Source organism: Aegilops tauschii, chromosome 4 (assembly GCF_002575655.3).
Source record: "Aegilops tauschii subsp. strangulata cultivar AL8/78 chromosome 4, Aet v6.0, whole genome shotgun sequence".
Lineage (NCBI taxonomy): Eukaryota > Viridiplantae > Streptophyta > Magnoliopsida > Poales > Poaceae > Aegilops > Aegilops tauschii.
In genome coordinates this window covers 108,343,597-108,353,779 of record NC_053038.3, presented here as the reverse complement: position 1 = coordinate 108,353,779, position 10,183 = coordinate 108,343,597, and positions in this window count along the sequence as shown.

Below are 10,183 nucleotides of genomic sequence, written 5' to 3'. Positions count from 1 at the left end.
TTCCCAAACCGCTACTAGAGCTGCGCTAGCGGAGTAAGGAGTGGCGGCAAGGTAAAGCACCAGGGGCTCGAGAGGGCGAGGCGCCACCATCACCGGAGGGCTGGTGAGGTATCTTTTGAGGTCTTGAAATGCTTGATCGGCCTCCGGGGTCCACTCGAACTGGCCCTTCTTCTTCATCAGATTGAAGAATGGCAGGGCCCGCTCTCCCAACTTGGAGATGAAGCGCCCCAGTGAGGTCATGCAGCCCGCAAGCTTCTGCATCTCTTTGAGAGTTTGTGGTGGACTCATGTCTTTTATCGCCTTGACCTTCTCCGGGTTAGCCTCGATCCCCCTGTGGGACACAAGGAAGCCCAGCAGCTTGCCGGAGGGGACACCGAACACGGACTTCTCTGGGTTGAGCCGCAGGTCCACCTGGCGCAGGCTTGCGAAGGTCTCCTCCAGGTCCTGAATCAAAGTTCTCACCTCCTGAGACTTTACCACAATGCCGTCGACATAGGCTTCAGCGTTCCTCCCGAGCTGCTGACCCAAGGTGATGTGCATCAGCCGCTAGAAGGTCGCGCCTGCGTTGCGCAGTCCGAACGGAATGCAAGTGTAGCAGTACACCCCACACGGGGTCAGGAAGGCCGTCTTCTCCACATCCTCTACTGCCATCTTGATCTGGTGATAGCCTGAGAATGCGTCCAGGAAGCACAGCAGGTTGCACTCGGCGGTGGAGTCAACAATCTGGTGGACGCGCAGGAGCGGGAACGGGTCTTGGGGATAGGCCTTGTTAAGGTTGGTGAAGTCAACACACATACGCTCCTTCCTGCCTTTCTTTGGTATGACGAAGGGATTTGCCAGCCACTCAGGGTACCGAACCTCACGAATGACACCTGCTGCCTCCAGCTTGCGGGTTTCCTGGACGATGAAGGATTGCTTCTCCATGGACTGTTGCCGTGCCTTCTGCTTCACAGGGCGCACATTGGGGCACACCCTCAAGTGATGCTCGATCACCCCCCTCGGGACTCCTACTAGCTGCTTGGGTTCCCAGGCGAATACATCCTTGTTCGCATGCAGGAATCTCACCAATGCCTCCTCTTGATCCGAGTCGAGACTGGCGCCTATGGTGAAGGTGGCTCCTGAGGACCCATCTTCCTCGACCAACACCTGCTTGGTTTCGGCCCGATCTTGAGTGAACAACTGCTTCTTCTTTGCTGGTGCGGCCTCCTTAGCCCCAGGAGTGGCCTCGGTGGCCAGTTGCGCTGCCGCGGCGGTTTTGAGGGCAAACTTGAGTGCCGCCAGAGCCTCCTTGGTGTCTCCAACTACGGTGAGGACGTCCTTGCTAGCGGGCATCTTCATGAGGTTGTAGGCCGGATGGGTCGCCGCCATAAACTGAGCCAGAGCCGGGTATTCGAGGATGCCGTTGTATGGGAGGCCAATGCGGGCGATGTGGAAGTCGATCAGCTCGGTGCGGTAGTTGTCCCGAGTGCCGAAGGTCATAGGAAGGCGGATCTGCCCCAAGGGGCTGGTGGAGCCGTCACCGACCCCGGAGAAGGGATTGCTGGGGCGAAGCCGTTCGAGTGGTACGTGAAGAAGGCTAAAAGCCTCCACTGAGAGCACGTTGAGACCGGCGCCACCGTCGATGAGGCTCTTGGTGACAGCTACCGCTGCAGATAGTGGGCGTGCAAAGCATCGGAAGCACGCCCGCACCGACGATGGTGACGGGGTGATCCCCCGAGTCGAAGGTGAGGTCGGCCTTGGGCGCCGCCCAACCCGGGGGAGCTCCTGGCCGCACGGAAGCAGCACCAATTTGGCGAAAGAATGACTTGGTCTGACGGTCTGAGGGCGGTGCTTGCGAGCCGCCGAGGAGGGCCGCAACGGCGAGGGGCGCCGGTGCCGCGAAGCATGCGACGAAGAGGCTGCACAGCTCCTCCCAAGATGCCACTGAGGATCCTAGGAGAGCGAGCAGCCAGGTGCGTGGCGCACCAGCGAGGGCCATGGGAAGCCAGTTGGCCATGACCTTGTCGTCGCCCCCAGCCTTCATGACGGCCCCTTCATATGCCAACAGGAAGGCTGACGGGTCCGCCGCGCCGTGGTAGCGCGGCGGCATCTCCGGGTTGAACTTGGGCGGCCACTGCACCCGTCGCAAGGCGGGGGCAAAGGCTCTAAGCCCCCTGGCTCCGTCGTGGGCATCCGTCATCCCAGCCGGAGGAGCAACGCCGACCATGGGGGCAAAACGCGTTGGTGGCGGAGCGTGGATCGACGGAAGGAAAGCTTCAGCGCACCCCTACCTGGCGCGCCTAATGTTGGATTTCGGGTTTCGGCAAAACCCTTCAGGTTCGAACACTGGGGTGCGCATGAAGATCTCTCCTCCCCCTAGCTCACGCACTCACCACAATCTCAAAGCTTGGCACGTCAAACTCGCAGAACAAGGGACACAGGGTTTATACTAGTTCCGGCCACCGATGTGGTGTAATACCCTACTCCAGTGTGGTGTGGTGGATTGCCTCTTGGGCTGAGGATGAACAAGTACAAGGGAAGAACAGCCTCCTGAGGAGAGGTGTCCTTGAGCTCGGTGAGGTTGTGTGGTTGAGGATGATATGAATGGCCCCAGATCAGTTGCCTCCTACTGTGGTGGCTAGTCCTATTTATAGAGGCCCTGGTCCTCTTCCCAAATGTAGGCGGGAAGGGATCCAACAACGACCAAATTTGAAGGGAGACAACTAGTACAAGTTATCCTGACTAAAGGTGGTCTTCGCCTGCCAAAGGCTCTGGTGCTGACGCCGTCCTGGGCTCCACGGTGACCTCCGTCATGCCGTCCTACTGGTCTTGGTCTTGTTGCACCGATATGGCAACCTTTGCCTGATGCCTCGGGACTCCTCGCCTGCGCCTGCCTCTTTAGCACCAAAGAGGAAACGAGTACTCTGCGCGCGCTGGCGCCCGCCTGGCCTTGGTCATCATTGCTTACATCACAGGGACCTCGAGAGGTGCCCCTTGCCTTGATCTCTCCGCTCCTCGCGAGCCAGCCTAGTGAGGCCACCCCCGAGGTGGTCTTGCATCGTCCGCCTCGCGAGGCTTGGCCCCTCGTGAGGGTCTTGAGTGTATGCTGATGAAGATGGGCCATACAGGGCCGCTGGTGGAGCCATGCCATGGGCCGCAGGCAGGCAAGTCTGGGGACCCCCGTTCCCAGGACGCCGACAAGCCTCTCCGGCACGATGGGTGGGAAGCGGTAGGTTGGTCCGGTGTACTGCATGGCTGAGGGATGTGCAGAAGAAGGAGAAGGGGTCGAAGAGCAAGAAGGGCAGATGGCAGAGCATGGGAGATGGATGAGGGATGGCAGAGGCAGAGGGTGGCTTAAATAGCCGTAGTGCTACGTGTTATTTCGCCGTGGCAATAACGGGGTCAAATGTGAAGTAGCCCATTTTCACACCCACCGCGGCATCAGGAGTGTACACGCGTGGGAAACCGTGGTTTGAAAAGAAGAAGAAAAAGAAGCTAATTACACGCGTGGGAATCCGTGGTCATATATATTATATGAACAAAAAGAGACAATTTTTGAATAGTTTGTGGCCATTTTGCATGATAAAATAAATTTGGCCCTTATAAATTTGGTCATTTTGCATTTGTATTGAACAAAAATAACTAAATTTTCTTGGCAATGTCAATTGTTGTGTAATTTCAAGTGATGCAAAAAAACAAAGCCACCACGTTCACAAAAAAGCAGAGCAAACGATGCAAAAAAACGACGCAATTCGACGGCCCAACCAGAGTTTGATTTCCTTTTGGGCCCAATAACTACGTTTTTTCGCGGAGTCAATGGTAGGCGAGCAGCCGAGCACAACCAACAGGATCGCCTCTCGCAGATCGCCCCATGATCCAACGGTGCAGAGCCGTCCATGTGATCCAATGGCGCGGACCCTGCACGCAGCCTGCCCACCGAATTCCTTCTAGAAGACCACATCTGAGGGCTGTCGCTTGGCGCCAGGGTATGATCGGATGGCTGATGCTCGGAGCTGGGGTTAGGCGAAACCCCGCGGGGATTTAGAGGGGTTTTGAGCTGGTCAACGGGGTTTCCAAGGCTTTGACTAAGCATAACTAATTTAGAAAAATCGAAAAAATATGAAATCTTCGTCGTTCGTCGTTTCATAAGACACACTAACGAGGAAAAATACTAAACTTGGTATACGGACATTTTCAAAAAAAATAACCCTTGGTGTCACAATCGAGGTCAAATGAGCACCATTAATTAAATATATATATATATAACATGCGCACAATGTTGTCTTATGTGACATATTACCAACCAAAAATCATAAACTTGGTCTATGGTCATTTTCATGAAAAAACCTTCACACATATGAGCTATCACGAACAACATTTCATAGAGTTCAAGGAGAGGAGGTTGCCTTCTGATTTTGAAAAAATTTAAAAATCAAAAAAATCACCAAAGCTTTATTTCAAAATGAATAAGAAGGATATGAACTTAGTTTTCCATTTTTCATATTTTAAACGTGTTTTTAATAGTTTTTATATTAAAGCATATTTTTTCAAAAGAAAATGTAAAAATATGAAGATTAATTAAAAAACAGTGAGACTTCGAATCTACACTATATAGATTGAATAGGTGTTAATAAAAACATTTGGCTCATTTAGAGTAGGTCTAAAAAACTTGATTACAAATGGGGCTGGGAGCTCATTTGGAGCACATTTCTCACATTCAAATTTCTTTGACCTCCTCTAAATCATCTCAAATTTTGCACACATGATCTTCTACACAAACATAGATAGGTTGCCAAGGTTTTTTGCATTTTTTTGAATTTATATTGTCCTGTCGAATGTCAGTTCAAAACATCGGATAATGAGACATGCTGGTGGGAAAAAAGCATGCATTTGATTAATAAACATGAGACAAATAATTAGGATAATACTCCTTTATTACAAAAATCATTACATCTTCATTCAGATGTTGTTTTTTGCTCTGTTATTGGAATATTTGATAAAATGATGGACTATTTGCTCTTTTTTCTTATTCTTTGCAGCATGTCTGATCAGTGAAGCAACACTGAAACGGCATGTGTGATCATTACAGCACCTAAACTTTGAAAATAAACATTGAAACAAATCATAGCAGACAAATTTAAAAACACACAAATAGCCAATATAGATAGCCACATGCATATATAGAACACATCATAGTACCATACCATCCATAGAACACATCCAGTTCACACACAAATTTCACCAAACAACCAAAAGTAATTAAAACACATCATCACATCACTTGGGAATCAAGACTTTCGCGAGGGCAACATGCTCCCCCTGATCTTGTAGTCATCGCCGTGGATGGCTACATCTTCTGCATGAGCTAGAAGGTGAACGAAGCGGCCGGACTTTGGCTTTGGCTTGGTGGTGCGGTAGGGGCAGCGCCAAATGTTGGTCCTGTGCTTGTAGTAGTAATCATCTCCCTTGGCCCTGATCTTCTCCTCTTCCTTCGCTTTGAAGGACGCGAAGTTGCCTCATCCACATCCACATCTTCTCCAGAGACATACTGCACACACAAATGAATTACATTAATACATTATAGATTCATATACACCATGTCAAAGGAACTAAATGAATAATCAAAATTTCAAGTAGGCTTACCTCATACTCTTCGTTGTCACTATACCCTGGATTGTACGGGTCCTTGAACCCAGTAAGGTCCAGCTTCCTCTTTTTCTCCCAACCATCATCCTCCTGAATATACAATTACTTCCATCACTAGTAAATACAGAAGCCAATTGAAAATTTAGATATGCACACAAGACATATTGATCATAGGGCTAATATACTATGATCCTATTTGCATTTTCCATTGTCATGCACACACATTGAACAACAGAGCTAATATAACTACGTATTGTGGACAAATTTATATACTAATGAATTAAATAACTTCTTAATCAATGGATTCCATTTGGGCATATGTCATTCAAAACCCCAATCTGCGTAGCATTCAAAAACAAATCTAATAGGGACCCAATCTAATTAGCATACATGTCTGTAGCATTAAAAAACCCCAATCTGTGTAGCATTAAAAACAAATCTAATAAGCATATATTTATGTAGCATTGAAGCACAGAGATCCCTATCTCTCATACAGATCTATCTAGCATTTTTGCAACGAATGTGATCCAAAAAACCCTAGTACAAAAACCCCCACCCCCCCATACAGAAAACCCCGGCCCATCCGTCAAACCAACTACTCTAACCATCTGCCCTACCGTACGAATCACAATCTAACCAATGCAACTAACTCTACAAGCTAATATCCTAACTATTGCAACTAACAAGCAAGTGCAAATACCTCCTGCTCCTCGCGAGGCTGCACATCGGGATGGACTGCGCCGCTCGACACCGTCACCTTCTGCTCCGACAGTGCTCAGGCGGAACCCGCCACCACCTTCTCCACATCCGCAGCGGTTGCGAGTTTCCCCGCACCGCCGTGGACGCCGCCAACGTCCTTCACTTCATCCGTGGTCACCGTGCCCTGCAGATCCACTACATCTCTGGCTACTGCGCCGGCGTCGCCACGAGCGTCCGCCATCAGACAGATGGAGGCGATGAAGGTGAGGAAGAGGATGCGGTGGGGGAGAGCGAGACGGTGCGGTGGAGGCAGTGGAGGAGAGCGAGACGACGCGGTGGGGGAGAGGAAAACGATGCGACAGGGAGGGATTTGGGGGAAATGGTAGGGGTGATGCGCCGGGAGGTGGTTCCCCCTCTTTATACGATGGGACATTTCGGGCATGTCCCATGGACACATGCTACCCCACAACCGCGGTCAGTTGCATGCGCCCACATATATGAATACAACTGTATGGTCAGCATACGAAACCACTATACAGGTTCGTCCAGGGCAGCACGGGAGCGGACCCACTCGTCAGAGTTAACGGTCATAGGTGGACTAGGCCCTACGCGGCCCCACTCGTAAGAGTTAATGGTCAAAGGCATTGACCCGACAGCAACGTTCGTTGTAACCCGTTCTGAGGGTTTCGGGCAAGGGAGTGGGAGTGGAGAAAAGTGAGCAAAAGTTAAGAGCATGGGGATGCATGAGTACAACTAACGAACCAGGGGCACAGAAAAAAAACACTTCTATATTATTTCTGGGACTAACTTATTGACCTAGAGCCAAGTGCCAGTTTCTGTTTTTTTCCTTGTTTTTTGAGTTTTACAGAAAAGGAATATCAAATGGAGTCCAAACGGAATAAAACTTTATGATGATTTTTCTTGGACCGGAAGACACACGTGGGACTTGGAGATCAAGGCAGAAGAGTCTCGGGGCGACCATAAGGGTCTAGGGCGCGCCCAGGGGGGCCTGCCTTGTGGGTCCCACAGGAGTCCTCCAACCCTAATCTTTGGCCTATAAATTCCCAAATATTCTCCCAACATCAGAAGCATCCATGAAAATACTTTTTCGTCGTTGTAACCTTCTGTACCCGTGAGATCCCATCTTGGGGCCTTTCTGGCGATCTGCCGGAGGGGGGTTTGATCACGGAGGGCATCTACATCAACCCTATTGCCCTTCCGATGAAGCGTGGGTAGTTTACCACAGACCTACGGGTCCATAGCTAGTAGCTAGATGTCTTCTTCTCTCTCTATGATCTTTAATACCATGTTCTCCTCGATGTTCTTGGAGTTCTATCCGATGTAATATTCTTTTGCGGTGTGTTTGTCGAGATCCGATGAATTGTGGATTTATGATCAGATATCCAAGGCAATGATTATGAATATATCATTGATAGAAAAGCGCAAAGTTATGACGATATCCAAGGTAATGATTATGAATATATCATTGATAGAAAAGCGCAAAGTTATGACGATATCCAAGGTAATGATTATGACTATAGGCATCACGTCCATGTCAAGTAGACCGAAACGATTCTGCATCTACTGCTATTACTCCACACATCGACCGCTATCCAGCATGCATCTAGAGTATTAAGTTCATAAGAACGAAGTAACGCCTTAAGTAAGATGACATGATGTAGAGGGATAAACTCAAGCAATATGATGAAAACCCCATATTTTTACCCATGATGGCAACAATACAAATACGTGCCTCGCTACCCCTACTTTGTCACTGGGTGAGGACACCGCAAGATTGAACCCAAAACTAAGCACCTCTCCCATTGCAAGAAGAACCAATCTAGTTGGCCAAACCAAACCGATAATTCGAAGAGAAATACAAAGATATCAAATCATGCATATAAGAATTCAGAGAAGATACAAATAATATTCATAGATAAACTGATCATAAATCCACAATTCATCAGATCTCGACAAACACACCGCAAAAGAATATTACATCAGATAGATCTCCAAGAACATCGAGGAGAACATGGTATTGAGAATCATAGAGAGAGAAGAAGCCATCTAGCTACTAGCTATGGACCCTTAGGTCCGTGGTAAACTACTCATGCTTCATCGGAAGGGCAATAGAGTTTATGTAGAAGCCCTCCGTGATCGAATCCCCCTCCGGCAGGGTGCCGGAAAAGGCCCCAAGATGGGATCTCATGGGAACAGAAGGTTGCAGCGGCGGAAAGGTATTTTCGTGGCTGCTTCTGATGTTGTGGCAATATTTGGGAATTTATAGGCCAAAGATTAGGGTTGGAGGACCTTCGAGGGGCCCACAAGCCTAGTGGCGCCCCCCATGGCGCGCCCCTAGGGCTTGTGGCCTCCTCGGGACTCCTCTGACTTCATCTCCAAGTCCTACATGTGTCTTTTGGTCCAAGAAAAATCATCGCGAAAGTTTTATTCTGTTTGGACTCCGTTTGATATTACTTCTCTGTAAAACTCAAAAACAAGGAAAAAACAGAAACTGGCATTGGGCTCTAGGTTAATAGGCTAGTCCCAAAAATAATATAAAATAGCATATTAATGCATATAAAACATCCAAAACAGATAATATAATAGCATGGAACAATAAAAAATTATAGATACGTAGGAGACGTATCAGTGCACTCGGCCACATCGGCTAGAACCTGGGATTTAATCGCCCGGCGCGGTCGATATATTATTTCAAAAGGTAATAGCTCGATGGCCCATTTGGCAATTCTACCGATGGCATCGCAATTATTGACGATGTCATTGAGTGGTACTTCTAAGGCTATGATTATCGAGCGCTCTTGAAAGTAGCTTCTGAGAAGTCATAAAGACTGCATAAGCTATCTTCTGGTAGTGCGGATACGTCATCCTACACGGGGTAAGCACCTCATAAACTTAACACACCGGTGAAAGTGCGTTATATCGACTAGAGGGGGGTGAATAGGCAATTTTTATGAATTCTTCACTGAGGAATTTCAGGGTGAGGAAATTCCTAAGTGAAGAACTACTAGAACCGGAATAAGTACTCAGATGTAAACATAACAGAACACAAGCATGGTCATCATGATGATATGAAGACAAGCCCAGAGTACAGAAAGCATAAACACAGGATAAAACAAGATGAAGACAAACAGACTGAAGAAATTGAACTGAGGAAATTGAGAAAGTCTTTAGTCAAAGTCTTCAAATAGATATGAACAAGCACACAACAAATGTAATGAGGAAATGAAAGAGTTGAGGAAATAGAACCAGTAGGCTTGGTGAAGACAATGATTTGGTAGACCAGTTCCAACTGATGTGACAGTTGTACGTCTGGCTGGAGTGGCTAGGTATTTAAACTTGAGGACACACAGTCCCGGACACATAGTCCTCACCGTATTCTCCTTTAGCTAAGGTCACACAGACCTCGCCCAATCACTCGTGGTAAGTCTTCAGGTGACTTCCAAACCTTCACAAACTCGGTCACTCGGCGATCCACAATTTTCTCTTGGATGCTCTAGACCAAGACGCCTAACCATCTGGAAGATGCACAGTTCCACACAGGATCAATCTCTTCAGTGATGCTCAATCACTTTGGGTTTGTAGGTGTTTGGGTTTGGGTTTTCCTCACTTGATGATTTTCGCTCAAAGTCCTCGGAGGATGGGATGCTCTCAAATGACAAGTGTCAGTTTCTCTCGGAGCAGCCAACCAGCTAGTGGTTGTAGGGGCGGCTATTTATAGCCTAGGGAGCAGCCCGACATGATAAGACATAAATGCCCTTCAATGATATGACCGTTAGGTGGGTAGATATTTTGGGACAGCTAGCGTGTAGCACAGCAACGGTCGGAATTTTGAGGCTCA